Here is a 17,946-nt window from a genome sequence, read left to right on the forward strand (position 1 = left end):
CTATTTAGATACAAGGTCCACTGGTCTCAGAGACCCAGGGCAGGAACTGGCCTTAGCTTTTGGTAGGGGGGCGTGTTGGGTGAGTGTTCTGTCTAGAGCATCTTGTCTGAAGTGATGTCTTCTTAAAGAATGTTAAAGATATACATTGTTCAGAAATCTGTGCATTTATATAAGGTGTGTAAGCATGGAGCATGTAAGGAATGAGATGGAATTCCTTGTAGATTTCTTTAGAAAGTCTTTGAAACAGTATTTATTTCAGGTAAGCTCTCCTACTTCATTATTTCCCAGACCCAATTTCGTCAGGATGAGTCTGATAAGAATGATTGTATCTTGGTCTCATCAGCTTTCAGAGAATATACTTTTGAAGTCAGGTGCAACTAAAAATTGTGCAAGAGTTCTATCAACATGGTCTGAAGTTGCAGAGTGCTCTTGGAGTCTTACTTTGACACTGCATTGTAATGAGCTACAGGATAAACATTTTTCTTGTCCTGAGTTACTAAAAACTCTCGGCACACCTGTAATCCCAATGACTCAGGAGGATGGGGAGGAGGAGGATGGCAAGTTCGAGATCAGCCTTGGCAACTGAGTAAGATCTTGCCTCAAAATGAAAAACAAAAACGTCTGGGGATGTGGCTCAGTGATAAAGCTTTCCTGGGTTCAATCCCTAGTAGCAAACAACCAAACAACCAAACAAACCAAACAACCCCTGCCAAAAGAAAAACCTCCTAAACCCTCTTAGTTGGACCATGCTGCACTTGATGGGTGAGGGAACACCCCCCTTACCCCCGGTGATGTTTGTGGTGACATGTTGACCTCAAAGCTGTACCACATGGAAGAAGAAAGAAAAGATCTAGGGAAGGATAAAGGGAGGAGATACCAGATGGAGAAGGAAGGGAAAGGTACTGAACATCTTTTAAACTCAAAGCCTTGGGTGGAGTGAGGTGGAGAATCCGTAAATGACAATGACGTTAAATGTTGAGATGACTCCAGTGTGCTTTTTAATAATCCAGCTTACATGTACCTTTAAAAAAATCACAATCTGTATTGTGAGATAAATATTAAGTTTGTCACATTGTGATACATAAATGAAGTTATTAAGCTTTTTAATTGTACTTATCACAAAAGTGATATAAATATAGTTTTTTTAAAGCTTTACAAGGATTCTAATATCACATATAGGTAATAGTAAGTGAAGTTTTTTTAATACATTTACTTACGATTATGAAAATTACTTATGATATTAAATCTGGTAATGAGGTTGAATGTATTAATGTGAATAAATCAGTGACTCTAAAAAAATTCCAGAAATGCAGTCCCTAGAATGTAGGGTCTTATAAAACTGGCCTGTTTCTCCCCAATCACAACCCTCCTCCAGTTTTGCTATGTGTCTGCCCTACTCACTTCCAGATTTGTCCCTTCTAAGCATTGACCCTTCTAAGGATTATTATTTTTCTTATAGTATTTTTATGAGGTGTTGGATTTCTGGTCAAAACAACTCTAGATGTTTCTGTGAGCATGCTTTTGAATGAAACAAAAATGGGAAGGGGGAAGGAACAGCTGTCTATAACTCTGGAGACTAGCATCCCATACTCTCAAAGTCCTGGGTGGAACACAAGGGGACCAGTGCCTCAGGTGACCCATTCTCCTAGCTGAGAAACTGAACTGGAGCATCCTCTCCTTCTCCTCCTCACAGTTTCCAGCCTTGGATTGACCTGGGATGGGCTTGTCCTCTTCCATAGTTGTGAACTGATTCCTTATAATGAATCTTCTTATATATGGACCACTGGTTCTCTTTCTCTAGAGAATCCTGACCCGTACAGAACATGAAAACAATTTCATGTTTGTAGATGAGGAAGTGTTCACTGGTTGTCTGGCAAGGCATTGCATACAGATCAATTGATCAGGTTTAATTACTTTGTTATAACTTTTATGTACTTATCTCATTTTTTCTATCAGCTCTTGCAAAAGTTGTGTCGAGTCTCCACTATGATTGCAAATTTGTCCGCATCTCTCTTCTCTTTGCTAATTACATTGTATATACTTTAAATCTGTTGTATGCATGCAGACATAGAGTCTAGGTATCATCTAGATATACTGACCCCTTTATTGGAGTCGGTCTTTAGTAATCTAGTTTCTTAATGACTACCTTATCTGACTATGAGTTTAGCCATATCAGTTTTCTTTTGGATAGAGTTTGTATAAAATCAACTTCCATCATTTTACTTATACTCTTTCTGTTTTTATATGTAACATGTATTTCTTGCAAGCATCAGATAAATATTTTGAATCCAATATGAAAATCTTATTATTTTATTTTTTTAATATTTAATCCGTTTGCTTTCAATGTTATTACTGATGTTGGGCTCATTTCTACCATTTTACAGTTAGTTTTCTCCTTGGATAATCTGGGTTTTATTTCTTTTACTGTATAGACTTCTCTTGGATAAATCACCTTTTTATTCTTACATTTCTATTCTATTTATTGGTAACACATTGTATTAACTCTTCCTGAGGTTTTACACTCTAAGGATAGAGCATATATTCTTGGTATAATTGACTAATACAATTTTACTTTTATGTTAATATTAGAACCGTAGAAAACAACTTCATATACCAGTGCCTACTTTATTGAGTAATTATTGTCAATTTTAATTCTATATTTGTTCAAAACTTCCCAAGATGATACTAGTATCATTTTATATAATCAACATTTGTTAACATTTATCCACATTTTTGTGCTTTCTAATAGTATTAATTCTTTTCCAGGTTTCCCCATTTTGTTTTCCTTGCATCAAGAGAAATTTCTTTAACATTTTTTTACAGTAGGGTTACTGGGAATTCATTTTCTCATTTTTCATTGAAAACCCCTTGGTCACCTCCATTTCTGAAGGGTGAGGTTGTTGGGTACAGCATTCTGGGTTAGCAGGATCCCCCAGGCTTCTAGAGATGTGGTTGAATTGTCCTCTGGCTTTCCTACCTAGAGAAGTCATCTGAAAGTCTAATTTATCTTTCATTGAAGGTAATGTATCATTTTCCTGTACTGCTTTTAAAATTCTCTTACGTTGGGCTTTGGGGAATTAGTCTGATGTGCTGGGTAGCATCTTTCCATTTGTACTAAATTGAGTTCTTTGGCTTCTTATATCTGGGGGTTGATAACTTTTCACTAACATTTAAGATCCATTACCTCTTAAAAATGTCTATTTATGACCTTGTTTCAATTCTTTCCTTATAGGACTCCAGTGTCTGATTCTTTTCCTTTAGACGCTCTCCCTGTGTAAGTATTAGATCTCCTGTGTTTTGATATTATTGATGCTCTTTTCTGGTTTATTTTCTCAGTAGCACTTCAGTTTGAATATTTTCTATTTGTTAGAGTCTGTAAACAAGTCAAAATAACACCTGGCATTTTGCCAGGGGAATGTTACAGTTCGTAAACAAGTCTGGATGGTGCCTGGCAAAATGCCAGAGGGAGTGGTTTGAGAAGTAACAAAAGCAAGCCATTAAGTGTGGAGATTCCTTATTGGTTGACTGATGTATCTAGTTTATGCTAATTAGATAAGCTGTGTGGAATGTATAAATACTGCTCCTGTCCTGCAATAAACGGCTTCCACTCCTGCTGTATCAATCTACACAAGTTGCTCGTCACCCCCCGGTTATTTTGCTGCAGCCGGACTGCGGCATCTATTGATCCATTTTGTGGATGATAAACCTGTCTTACTCCATATCTGATCTACTGGTAAAACTCTCCATTGAGTTCTCCCCATCCCAAATATGATATTTCATCAGTCACTTTGATCTTTTTAGATTCAAATAGAGCTAGATTTTAGCTCTACTTATATTCTTGAAAATTTTTGCAAACTTGTTTATATTTCACTGTTTTTTAAGCATATGAATTATTAATTTCAAGTCCTTTCCTGTAAACTACAAAATCTCAATCATCTATGAATCTCTGTTTTCTGGGGTTTTGTTTCTCTTTAATACCTTAGTTACTAGTTCTGTATTTCTATGTCTTGGCTTGTCTGATAGGAAATTTAGTGCCACATACTGTGTATGAAAAAGACACTGTGGAGTTATCTATTTTTTTTTTTTCCAAATCAGAGTGTATCTTCCATCAAAACCAGATTTTACCACTCTCACACCTATAAAAGTAGAATAGATGCCTCATCACCTTCACCCAAACATGGATTACACCCAGGCTGTCTCCAGGCTGGGACACATTTTTGGTAAAAACCAGTCTATTTACATCTATTTTATGGTGTGACCTTCAATAGATTTAATTGCAAATTCAGTGGATCTTTTGACTCTTTCAATACCAAGAATATTGGAATTTCCATTCTGCTTTTCAGAGTTCTTTGATTTGGTCTTTATTAGGCTTTGGTGCCTCCACTCCCAAAAGCTCCTGTGTTAATGCAAGAACATTCAGAGCAGAAATGATTAGATTATGATAGCTGTAATGTAATCAGTGGATTGATCCATTTGATGCGTGAATAATTTGAAAGACTACTGCATTGGGTGGTAGTGTAGACAGATACAGTGTGGCTGGAGGAAGCAGGCCTCTGGGGTTTATATTTTGTTCTTTGTACCTCGCTCACTCACTCTCTGCTTTCCTGACCATCATCAGTGTGCTGCTATCTTCCACTGGGCCCTTCCACCATGATGTTCTTGGGCTCAGAGCATCTATCATAGTCACCCATCTATGGACTAAGACCTCTGAAACCATGAGCCAAAATAAGTTTTTCCTTCTGGAAGTTGTTTTTGTCATGTCTTTTGGTCACAGTGATAAAAAGCGAACAGTCTTTTGAACTTGCTCTACACATCTTCAGAATACAGCAAAGTCTTGAGAGAGGGATCTGCGGTGCTTGAGGTCCCCTGAGTCTCCAATTTGGTCACTCAGCTCACCCTCACAGAGGCCAGACTGTGACTGTTTACGTGTACCCAGCAGCAGCTCTCTGTCTTCACCATGGTCATACTCTCAGCCTTTAATTCACACCAAAGTACAAATCAGTCTGCTTCTGAGTTTACTTTTGCTTCTCTGGAATTTCAGTCTCTTTCAGCCTTATTGCTTCAGCAGTTCTATGATACCCCCCAAAAATCGTTTTTTATGGTTTGTCTGGCTTTTCTAGTTATCACAAATACTTCATCCTGCCCTGAGGCAAAAGTCCCAATAGTCATATTACCTTTATTTACAGTGCCTCTAAAAGGATACAAAGTTTACATCTTGCCTACACTGCAGGTTTGTTTTTCTTTTCTCTTTTCTATGTTGCATTTTTAAAAATCATAGCTAGTCCTCAGGGATCATCCGGCAGCTGTGGTCACTGCAGCTGAACAACTTTCAGGTCTTGCCCATGGGCCTGTTGCACTGTCCCTTTTTCAGAGACAGACACCATCTCAAGTATTTCTGCTGCTCTTGTTGTTAACTTTTATGGCTTGCTTGAATCAAAGCAGCTGAATTTGATCCAGGTTCAATGTCATTTCCTTCAAGAATTATCTCATCTTTCTGGGCTTGAGATAATGAGCAAGCAATGCCTGGCCTCATCCAAACCCTGTGATGTATTTTTCACCCAAGACATTTTGTATTTCACTGAGAGATTGTTCGCCTGCATAGCCACGTAGGGGAACTGAGCATGCAGAACTCAGTTTGCAAGGGAAGTCCCATGTGTCACCCTTCTGCACACAACTACACCTGCTGCTGACACCAGCCAGCTCCTTTCTATCTCCCCACAATTTGTCAATAAGCGTCTTCTTTTTCTTTCCAAGGAGACTTGTGGTTAAAGTCCCTTCACAGGGTTCCTCTGGGGCTCTTCACGATCACTGTGCATCCTCAGGGTGATGCCTACATTTTTCTGGCACATTGAGAGCCTGATTGCTGAGAACAGCTTTCATGCTTGCAAAGATGTACAAAGAGAGCTGTACATGGACTTTGCCAGCTGTTTTTAGAACATCTTTATCATAATGAGTTCAAAGCAGAAGTCCTCTTATTCTCCCAAGTCTGCAACACTTCCACCAGACTCATAGTCACTTGCCATGCTGGGGATGAGGGATGGTGTCCACATTCAAGAGGGGAGTACTGGAAGTTCTCTCTGGAAAGATAACCTTGGGAGAAGGGGCAAGCCATTTCTTAAAACCTCTGCAGGAAGAAGCAGGAACAAGTTCCAAGGCACTGAGGCAAGAGTATGCCTGGTGTTTTGGGGTGATCCCAGGTGAGTACAGGGGGATGAGCAGGCAAGGGTAGTTAAAAGCCCAGGGGTAGATTCAGGCCAGGATGAATCTAAGCATCACCCTGAATCCTTCATTGTCTTTTGGCACATGTTGTCTAATAAATATGTCCGACAGGTTTCGCCACTGAACACCTTTCACGTGATATCTCATTTGCAACCCACCAAGCTGTCCTCCTGTATCCTGTGTTGCTCGTAGACAACTGCAGATTGAAATGGATCCTCCCAGACCAGGAACTCTGCATTCCAAGACAATTCCAAGCAAAACATTCTCTTCTGCCACTCTCCCCATCCCAGGATAAGATTTTAAAAATTCCTCTCCTTTATGATACATGGATAGGCCAAATGAAGAGTAAACATTAGCCCCTTTTTCTATAACAGGTAATTAGGATGCTTGAAAATGAATAATGATTTCATTTTAATGCCTGCCACGGTATTGAAAAAGCTGAGAATTTTAGAGTTGCTTGTCCATCTAGTCAAAAGTCAAAAGGATTTGGTGAGTTTTAGATGCTAACAATGAATAAAGTGTTCAATTTCTTGTTGCTGAGAAAAATCTGCAATAAAATAATCTATTGGCCTCATGACTTCTTGGAAAAATTTCTCAAAAACATAGTGCTCTGCTCTTTCAACAACTACCTGGAGAGCATTTTGAATTCCTGTTGCTGCCAACTCTTCCCCACACACATCATGCTGACGCAGGCCACTGTCACATCGGATCCAAACACCATTGTTGCTTTTCTAGTAAAGAAGCAGTTTCTGAGGCACACAGAAGCACCGGCGTATGCTGTCCACATAACCACAGACGTCCCAATTCTTTTAATAAAATAATAAAAGCTGGTTCTGCAGGCACCCTGTGTATATCCTTTGGGAAAACATCTGCTGCCTTCTGCTAAAAGCAAGAGCATTGACACCCCTCTCCACACTCTGCCTCTAACTTGGCATATTTGGAAATCTAATCCCCCTTTTGTTTGCAAAAAAGCTCCAAATGGTTAATAAGTAATGTAAAAATGTGCCTAACAGAAAAATCACAGAAACCAAAAAATGTGTATATATATGAAAACTGTTATATTGAAAATCTAATTTCTGGGGTAAAACCTTAGAAAAACTTTACTTTTTAAAAAATTGTTGTTGTTTGTAAGAGAGAATAACACTGCATTCCTACAGTTAAATTCAAAATATTCTCCACTGGCGTGGGGAAATGTAGCACAGGAGGGAAGGAAAAGATCACAAAAGACAGTGGATGAACTGTCATAGTTTGTGCTAGAATCATGTTCTAGAATATTCACAATATGCCATTGTAAGACTGGAAAACGCTGCACCACACGACACAGATTACCAAAGAGGTCTCGCTTTATTACAAAAGGCTGTGTGTTTATATAGGTCTAAGAGAGGTAGCAGGGGCTGAGATAGATAACAGGTCGCCCGTTTATTGGCAAGCTCTTCCATATGTCAGTTCCAGGGCCCAAGAAGTTAATTCTAATTGGGGCTAAGGCTTCCTACCGGCAGGGTTTGAACATTGGCACCGGTGGGAACGTTTCGCGCAAGTGAAAGAAACAAAGAAGAGAAGGAGGGTCGTTAGACGCCGTGCTGGGGTTTTTCTCTGGGGTGCGGCTGCTGTTATGTTTTCCCAACAGCCATAAGGCTCGAAATGTGTTATGGCTAATGGTAAACAAGGGAAGAATGTATGATTAAGAAGATTTGTTGGATTTATTAGATGAAGTTGAATTTCCTCCCATGTTTTAAAAATAATCTGTGGTTGATACGCACCAAGAAAATCTGGGCAATTCGTAAAAACCTCCTTAAATATCCAATTTTTACTAACTTACATAAAATTAACACCTGGATTGTTATATAAAGAAAATATGTAAAAAATAAAACTTGTCACAGCTGTTGGTATAGATGTTATAGATATATGTTTATGCACACACATTTATAGTAGAATACATTTATGTGTATATAAATACATAGTAGAATGTAGCACTGTAATATAAGTTACATCCTAAAATTTTCATGAAAACCATACAAATGACTCTGTAAGTGTTTAATGAACTTAGTCTTGAATTATAAAAAATATATATAAAAGTATTTTTTCCTATCCAAGATGTGTCACTTTAAAATTTGCTCCTATTCTGAAATAGGTCTCATTTGCTTTGCTTTGTGGTCACATGTGAAGCCCTAGACCATTCATGAGGAAGGAGCAGCTCTGGGTGGGCAGAGCCCAGTGATGGCGACATCCTGGTGGAGCCAGGGGAAGAGCCAGTCAGATTCTGCAGAGCTCCCACTGCTAGGGCCAGAGGAGCTGAGGTGGGGCTTTGTGTGATGGGAGGTGGTTCCATGAAGGAATTCACCTGAGAATTTTCAAGAACAGTGGAGGATCCTTGGGCAGAAAGTAGTTGAACATTGGTTCCAGCCAGGATGAAGAACGGAGGTGGGCCGGAAAGACACAAGGCCATTGTGAGAAGATGGCAGTGTCTTGGAGGTAGCGCTTCCTCTTGGCTTTATTTACTTAATGTTAAACAGAGACGCACATGACTCTGAAATGACTTCATTTGCCAACAAGCTCAGATCAGTACTCTAGCTGAGCCTCCCTAAAGCTTTCACTCTTAAAATCTCCTCTAAATGCTCTCTCACACCCTAAGAAGCCAAAGAGGAAATCCAGAATGAGACTATGCACAGGACTGGCTGCAGAAATGTCACTGTCTGACTGCAGTTCTGCCCCAGACCCTGCTGGAGGGGACTGGAGGACCGGGTTTTTTTTTCCCAAGTCTAAATCACATTTTTGTTTTTGGACCTAATTGTTTTGAATAAAGATTGTGGACCTCTTGAAATCAGCTTTTATTTTTCCTTATTCAATTAAATACTACCAATTTTTTTTGGTTTCTTTTAAAAAATTAATTGTTTTAACCTTTAAACCAATGCTAGGAACTTCCTGTGATGTTTTTGGAAACCATTTTCAAATTCTTTATGTCTATTTTCAAGTGACTGAGTCCAAATTTGGATCCAAAACTGGAGAATGTGATCAATTTTTATTCTCTGGTTTATTCCCACTTCCTCCTTTCTGACAAATATAAGTGTTCCTTATGGCTCCATTCTGAGTTGATTTAACAATGGAGCTCTACTTCAACGTCAGCTCCTAGGTGATCAATACCTGGTGGGGGCTTTGCCCAGTGTAAGCCATGACGTCCTGCTGATGAATTAATCAAAATAACAGCTTGTTGAACGCCCATCTTGTTTGTACAAGGCTTCTCATGTTTTTCAAAAAATGCTAGTTATGCATAACTGTCTTATTGTAATTCCTCTCTTTCTTTCTTCTATTTAAGCTGTTCATTTTTTATTCCTAAGGATATTGCTCTAAACTTGCCCTTGCTAAGTCTTATTTCTGCTGACTCCTGTTTATTAAAGTTGTTCTGAATTCTAAGCATAATTCCCAGGATAATAACACTTGCTCTTACCTTAGGGTCATCTGCAAACCTAATGTGAGTTTTTAGATACTATTTTATTTCCTAATGATTTTGTTTTTTAAGGTGTAAGTTGATACAGGATAGCAACGCTGGAGGTATTCTGAAACTCTTATTTTATACTAGATCCAGCCACAGTCATTCTACAGGGACTATGCTATACAGACACATTCTCAAAATCATGAGTATTTGTAATCTTTGGACATCATGTTGATATTTGAGTCATGTTCCATGATGACTGAAGAATAAAGGAGGCCCCTTTCCCCAGGAAGCCCGTGGCCTACTCAGAGGTGCACTCACAAGCAGATCATTGTGATGCAGCGTCTGGATGCAAGGACACAGGTATGTTCAAGGTGCAGTGTTTGGGGAAAGCTTAAAAAGAGAAGTTCAACCAGAACATGACTGAGCTGTCCTGGCAGGAGGAAGGGGAGGCATTGGGACATAGGAGGGGGCCCAGACAGGGTGCTAGGGACAGAGGGAGATGGGGGGCAGCTTTTAAGGAGGTTTAAGCCATTGTGGCTAGGAGAAAGGCAAGCATATGCCAAACCAAACCGGACTGTCCTGCCGTGGGGGACTCTGGGCCTTATCTGAAGGACATGGGTGTGGATCTCTGTGTCTTAGGAAGGTATTGCTGAGGATGTATGAAGGGCTCAGGACTGACTGGGTCAGGGTGGCCTTCATCAGTGAGAAACCCTGATGACTGAACCGAAGTGACCTGTGAGCACAGAGCAGAGACAGGACAGGGAATGAGGGCCTTAGGGATCTGTGTATAGACTGGAAAACACAAGAACTGACTTTTTATAAAAGGAGAATCCCCTTTGTTCAAGATGTATCAGCATAGCACCAAAAACAGCTCAAAGAACGACACTGACATTCTGTTTCTTCTGTTTGTAAGGGCAGCCATTTATTACATTAGTGGGCTGAGACCAAGGTGCCCATTCAATTATTTCAGTTATTGAAGAGTTTTACAAAAAAAAAAAAAAAACTCCACTGTTTTATTTTTTTTAAAGAGAGAGAGAGTTTTTTTTTTNCTTAACTTAGCAAAGCCTGCCATGTTTTTTTTTTTTTTTTTTTTTTTAATATTTATTCTCTGGTTTTCGGCAGACACAACATCTTTGTATGTGGTGCTGAGGATCGAACCCGGACCTCATGCACGCCAGGTGAGCGTGCTACCACTTGAGCTACATCCCCAGCCCCTCCACTGTTTTCTAAGGAGAGAAAAAGGGAAAGAATAGGTTTTGGGGAAATTATTCATAATTAGAAAAGGTGTTAACAGATTTTCTGCAGGTCTCTAGAGTTTGAGGCGGCTTCTGAGTTTCAAGGTGAATTAATAATGGCTCACCTGCTAAATGAACTTTATAATATGATCAAACAAAATAAATGCATTCCAAAGAAAGAGGCTGTATTTAAGAATTGCCCCAGTCCGGCTGCAGCAAAATAACTGGGGAGTGACGAACAACTTGTGTAGATTGATACAGCAGGAGTGGGAGCCGTTTATTGTAGGACAGGAAGGGTATATATACATTACACACAGCTTATCTAATTAACATAAACTCGATACAGCAGTCAACCAATAAGGAATCTCCACACTCAATGGCTCGCTGGTGTTACTTCACAAACCACTCCCTCTGGCAAAATGCCAGGCGCCATCCAGACTTGTTTACAGACTCTAACAAAGAATGCTACCTGAAACAATGGCCCTTGTAACAGTGGCGGTAAATACTACAAGGAAAATGGATATTGGCAGATGTACAGGTTACAGTGATTGACACAGAGGTCTGGAGGAAGCCACTCATAAGTGGGTATGTTTATAATGTGGACCTGGCCCTTCCATGGTGAACAGGGACAGCTCCTTACTTTTAACATATATCCCCAACTACAGGTCCATTTGTATGAGATCAGCTGATGCCATTTATTAAAGTTATTCTAAAAGTAGTCACAGAAATGGACTTGGCTCCTGAAGTAACTTTGAAAACTGCGTAGAGGGTCTTTGCTCGCATTTTCCACATTAGATATTTTCACTGTAGGCACATGGTAGCTTGCCTTTCCCTTCCTCCTTCCTTCTTTCCTGTCTCATTCTTTATTTGATTTTAAATTAAATTTTTGAGCTGAAAATTTAATCTGACAGTCAAGAATTTAAAGATGAAGAAGCACATAGTGGAGGACATCCGTGTGCTTCTGTCCTCCCTGCCCCCTGCTGCCCCTCCTCCCCCCTCAGGTGACAGGTGTGACACCTTCAGTCCTGACAGCCTCAGGCACTCTCTTATCACACCAACCAAGGAAAGGAGGTTGTTCAAGTTCCCCTTACTTTCAGTGAGGACCAGGAGATAGTCCAAGAACTGACTAAACACATCCACGTGCGGGCATGTGCTTGGTAAAGTTTACTTCTGTCTCTGAGGATCTACTTTCCAACAGGGCAATCACTCAGAGTCAAAAGCTAGTGGCATTTTGCTGTCTTCCTCCCTCCATTCCTCCCAGGAACTGATGGGTGACAGAGCTGAGAATTATCAATAGAACAGAAGGAAGTAGCGGGGCTGCAGCAGCCTCCAGGGCAGGGGAGATTGGCAGGGACTAGCCCTTGTCCCAATGGTCTCTGCTTCTTGTCTGCCAAGCAGTTCTCCAAAAGCAGGTGAGACGGTCTGCAAGTCACCAACACAAGGACATATCTGCACAGAGCTCAGGGTGGAAGACAAAAGAAAAACCAAACAAGGGTGGGGCTCAAAATAGAATGAAAGCACTTTGATCTCCAGGAGATCTGGATGTCATCCCTCTGAAAGCGTGTTTCACAGACGCCCTGTCTAGTCACGCAATCTCCCCAACACACACACACACACACACACACACACACACACACACACTGCTTTCACATTAACACACACACACCCCAGCAGCATTTTAGTAAGGATTACACAGCCCTTACATAGGCTAGCAATATAAACAAAACATATTCCTTCTACTCTTCTATTTTATAGATAACTGTTGACATAACTAACATTTCTATTGTAGAGGGATTTATTTTCCTAGCTTAATTCTTGAGTCCATTTTCCTTTCCAACTTGTATTTTTCTTACTTACGTCTTTTTTCATATATATGTTCATCTTTGGCACACACCCTAAGTTCTTTGTTTTTGGAGAAAGATGGCATGTGGATAAATGGTAAAGAAAATACTTCAAGTAGAAAAGTGTGAAGGGTGGCATTTCCTTTGCAGTAGCCTCGGGATCTATATGTAGAGAAGAAAACAAATGAGCCCATGCAGAGAAGCATTAGGACTGACACTTTTCTGCGACTACAGCTTGTCTCAGTGATACTTGCGTGAAGCAGTAGTGGCATTATCAAACCCCGTGACCTGCCAGGGTCCATTGCCTGCCCTGCTCCCCACACTTACCTCTGGAAGTGCACATTGTTGCAGAATCTCAGAGGCACAGCTCATCAGCTTTTGTATGGTTTGGTTTTGATTCATAATTATACACCTGTGGGTTGCAAACATTTTGGAGGTAAATGATGCAAAACATCACATTTTCTGAAATAAGCGGGTTTCAAAATGGCACATACGGTAAGACATCATTATAAATATTCATTTCATTGAATGAGAACTGGGAAGACGCAACCAAAGCATTAGCGCTGGGGATCTGGTGTAAAAGTGCATTCTTATTTATTTTTCAAAAGCCTCACTGGACCAGGGCACATGTGCTCAGCAGTGGCAGGTGCGAGCTCTGCCACCCCCGTGTGTTACATGTATTATCATCACCACTGTTGTGGTGTAGTACCCACTGCTGTCCTGGACATTGACCACAGTACAATGATCCAGTTAATAGAACCAGTCAGTTGGAATGTGCCAGAATGGGTCAGGGTGCTGGGGTGTAATAGAGGATGAAGGGGACACAGTGTACAGGTGAGCCACACAGAAGCAGAAGGGGCAGGGATGGGTGCACCCGTGGAGCGTGAGACTTCCCTAAACCTATCTGGTTCCTGTGTCTCCACAGCAGATCAGAGACCCTGCAGCAAGGAGGGCACCTCTGTTTCTTGCTGGATCTTGATTTTCCAGCACCCAGAGCAATGTCCAACATGAGGCAGACCATGAGTTGACTATAAATTTACTAGGTATGTGGATAATTAGAACCAAGGTAAACCAGTGGGTGTTTCCCTGGAGACACTGGATACCCCACTCTAGCTTGGGTGACCACTGAAGCCACACTGAGGGGCAAGATCTTCTGGAAGAGAGCACAGCAAAACAGAAGCCGGAGCACTTCAGTATTCCTGGGTTTTTTTCCTTTGTATTTTTTTTAGCCTTATTTCTTGCTCATGTGTTTTGGCAAGGATGATCTGCATGCTCTGGGGTCTAGGTAGATACACCTCAGATGAACGTCTTCCAGATTCTTCGAATACACCCTCAGAAAGCAATTGATAATGGCACAGAAAAAAACCTGGACTGTGAGCTGCATTTGTTGAAGATATATATGTATATATCTGACATAATTTACATACTTCTTTTCTCCTGCTTCTGAAATAGTTTTTGGAAACAAGCTTTTTTTTCCTGATCTTTTGAGTCACTCAAGGCCACATATTGTGTTTTGAGCTAGTCTGTTGGCAAATTTTAATGCACCTGAGTTCAATTACACTACCTTCTTCATAGGTATATCATAAATGACCAGGTAAGTTATTATTAGGAAATGAGTAAGCAACCTCGGCACTTTAAAACCATTGCCTTCGTGTGTGCATGCATGTGTGTGTGTGTGTGTGTGCGCGCGCGTGTGCTGTGTGAGAGGAGAAACGAGAGGAAGAAAGGGAGGAGGGAAGGAAAGGGGATGCTTCCACAATGACAGGAAGTAGGGTCCCCTGTGGGCCTACCTCCTAGTTCTTCTGTCCCTGGTACCCTGAAGTCCCCTGGAGACAGGTGACACGTGAGTGGAGCAGCCTGGGGCCCTTGCACATCCCTATGCAAATGGCTTGGAGTGGCTCCAGGACCCTCCACATTTGCAGCCCTTGTAGACGAGTGCTTGGTAAGAGAATGCTCTGCACATTGGCAGGAAATGGTCCAGGCAAGGGAAGCCCTTTCCAGCTTGCACAGAGCCCCCGGGTGGACTCTGGTGAGGACTGTGGACCATGGGGAAGATTGGATTGACCCTGTGGAGGCAGCTGCCATTCAATTGCACCCAATCACTTCCACTGAATATGCCATTCTGTGGTTGAGGAACACAAACATAGAAATAAAGCGTTTTAGATGAAATTAACCCTATAAGCAAAGCAATCTCGTCTAAGGCTGATGTGGCCCAGCAGTCCCTGGTTGCACACCTCTGCCCTTATGTCCTCTCTGGCCTGAACTGGTGATTCTGCTTCATGCATCTGCTTTGCAAACCCTGCAGACAGTTGTCCTCTTTCTTCTGAGAAATGTTTGTCCAAGCTCCCTCCTGTGGCTGTTTCCTCTGTAGGATTGATGTCCTTTTCTGGTTCACTCCCTTCCACTCCTCTTTCACGTTGGAAAGCTCCTTTGGAATGGATTGTCACTTGACTCTGAAAATCAGTCTGTTCTCCCTATTTTTCTTCATGAAGTCATTTCTTTCAGGCCTCACTTGACAGTCCTTTCTCCAACTCCTGCATGGTAGCTTCACATATCATTTTCAAAAAAGTGCATGTGCACCTTTGCCTCAGACAGTGTGCAGAAAATTCTCTACAATGGCAAGAGTCAGCAAATGGTTGCAATACTGGATCCGCAAGTATTTTACTGTGATTTCCCCAACCCATTAAAGGCTGAAACATTTTATCATTGATCAGCTGTATTTAGAGAACACTGCCACAAAAACTGGGAATACAAGTATTAGTACCTTTTCTTTAAGCATGAAAATCTGTTAAGGTCTGCAGACAAGGTGTCCCCCATAGCTCCTGTGTTCATGCAGGGATGTTCAGAGTACAATGGCTGGATTGTGAGAACTGTCACCTAATCAGTGCATCCTAGTTTGAATGGATTGACTGGGTGGTAACTGTAGGCAGGTGGGGTGTGGCTGGAGGAGGTGGGCCACTGGGAGAATGTCCTGGAAGGAGACATCTTCCCCTGTCACTTCTGCTTTCTGACTCTGTCATGAGCTGAGCTGTTTTCCTCCACCACACCCTGATAACGTGCTGCCTCACTGGGGCCCAGACAATGGGTTCAGCCGGCTATGGACTGAGACCTCTGAAACTTGAGCCCCAAATAAATTTCTTCTCCTCTGCTTTGTTCTTGCAGGTATTTTGGTCACAGAGATGCAAAGCTGACCAAAACAAAACCTGGATAAAGATGCAAGAATGACCTTGTTATTACACCATGTTAACAAATCCACACAGCCCGCAAAAAACAGGCACCTTGACTGGTTATTTGTGATTTCTCATGTGCCTCACGACTTCCCAGTTCATCTTTTTATTATTGGAATCCAGCATGGTGCTTCACATGGCTGAATCTTGTGACCAGCTTATCGAAAGGTGGCTCTGTAATTACAGATTACTATGCTGTGCACAGGACTCTCAAGCTGACATTCAGGTCTGCCTTCAATTGCTTCTTTCCACTGAAATGCAGCTAGATGGAAGCAGATGTTGACCAACGAAAAATAATCTAAAGCAAGATTTAGAAGAGTATCCCAGCTATAGTAAAAAATTAGTAGTAGTGTTCGAATAGCATTTTCTTTCTTCTGAATAAATCATTTTAAATAATTATGTGTCCTGAGAATTTTAAAATCATTTTACAGTAAAATAATTCTAAATATTTTATTTTTAAATAGATTTTTAAAAGGTTTCCTCAGAGACTTTTTGAACATCCTCAGCTGAAGAATTGTGACCACAGAACTTGATAACATAGCAGCTCACAGTTTACCCACATACAAATTTGTTCTTAGACACACTACTCATGATTTGAATCAAAATTTACAGGGGAATCAAATAATAAACTCCTCCCCATCCATTGCCATGGACTCACACAATGTGCATGCAAAGTGAGTTTATACCCTCCAGAAAAGCATTACTACAACATGCAAAAGTGGGCATGGGCATGTATATATGCTTCCAGAAAAGCCCAGATGGACCCGCATGCCTGTGGTTGAAATCTAGCTCTTCACTTAATGACACACCTAGGGCATTTTTTCTTCTTCATCATACATATCTCCTTTGTTAGTTAGGTCTCACATTTTGCACTATAATTTATTTAACCCTTGTCAACATTGATTGCTTCAAGATTTTCATTAGTGAATGGAACACTTCAGGGAATACCTCTGTGTGTGTGTGTGTGTGTTTGTGTGTGTGTGTGTGTTCTTCTGTATAAGTACATTGGTAAAATACATTTCTAAATAGGTAATTACGGCAAAGAATGTGAATTTTAATTTTAATAAATAGGTCCACATTGCTTTTCAGTTTTTGCCGCTGGTCTCTGTGCGTGTAAGTGTATACACTCATTTTGCTAGGCTGCTTAATACTTGCTGAACTTCTGGGCGTGTCTTAATTATGAAGTTAAGCGCCTTTTCACATTTTCATTAATGCTTTTCCTGGACTTTGATTTGTTCATTTCTCTATCCCTTGTTAATTTCACCTGGCATTCACACAACAGATACTGAACATGGCCAGTTACATGCTGGGCACAGAGACGCTGGAAGCAGAGTGGTCAACAGGAGCAGAGGAAGCCTTTATCTCACAGGGTGCACATTCTTGTGGGAAGATTAAAACGAACAAGTAGATGCTACAGCCTTAGAGTTGGCTGCTGCTGAACTCGGTGGGGAGAAGGGAGTTAGGCTGTGGGATACGATGGGAGACTCCAGGTTGGGCTAGTAAGTTGCACGGTCCGGGAAGGCTGAAGAGAGAAGATGGCATTCACACACAGACCTGAGGGGTGAAGGACAGTTTGCATGATGCTGAGAAGCCACAGGGGCAAAGGCCCTGAACAAGGATGGATCCACAGTCAGCAGGAGCTGAGCAAGAGGGCAGGAGCCTTGTCAAGCACAAGTCTTTTAGTGTTGCAGGAGAGAAGTGACCTGTGGCTTATGCTTTGAACAGGATCCCTCTGGTTGCTGTATGGCGATTCACCTGTGGGGTGAGGTGTGCACAGGGATGGGTGGGCACACAGAGGAAAGGCCATCCTGGCAATCTGGGTAGAGATCACTGCCTCCGACATGAGTGGACAAGTGGCCGGGCTCTGGGTGTAATGTAAGCCTGGAACAGGCAGGGTTTGCTGATGGATTGGGTATGGAATAAGGCCAGATAATTCTTCATTGTGAGCTCTGGTAATTAGTAGTTTTCCACTGTCCTGAGAGCGTAATTCT

The 17,946-nt window shown here is 41.3% G+C and overlaps 1 pseudogene; it reads right to left on the reverse strand.

The window, feature by feature from the left end:
• Positions 1 to 5,309: 5,309 nt before the first annotated feature.
• Positions 5,310 to 5,880, reverse strand: LOC125613614 (annotated as a pseudogene).
• Between the last annotated feature and the right edge of the window lie 12,066 nt (positions 5,881 to 17,946).

Source organism: Marmota marmota, unplaced genomic scaffold (assembly GCF_001458135.2).
Source record: "Marmota marmota marmota unplaced genomic scaffold, marMar, whole genome shotgun sequence".
Taxonomy (NCBI): Eukaryota; Metazoa; Chordata; class Mammalia; order Rodentia; family Sciuridae; genus Marmota; species Marmota marmota.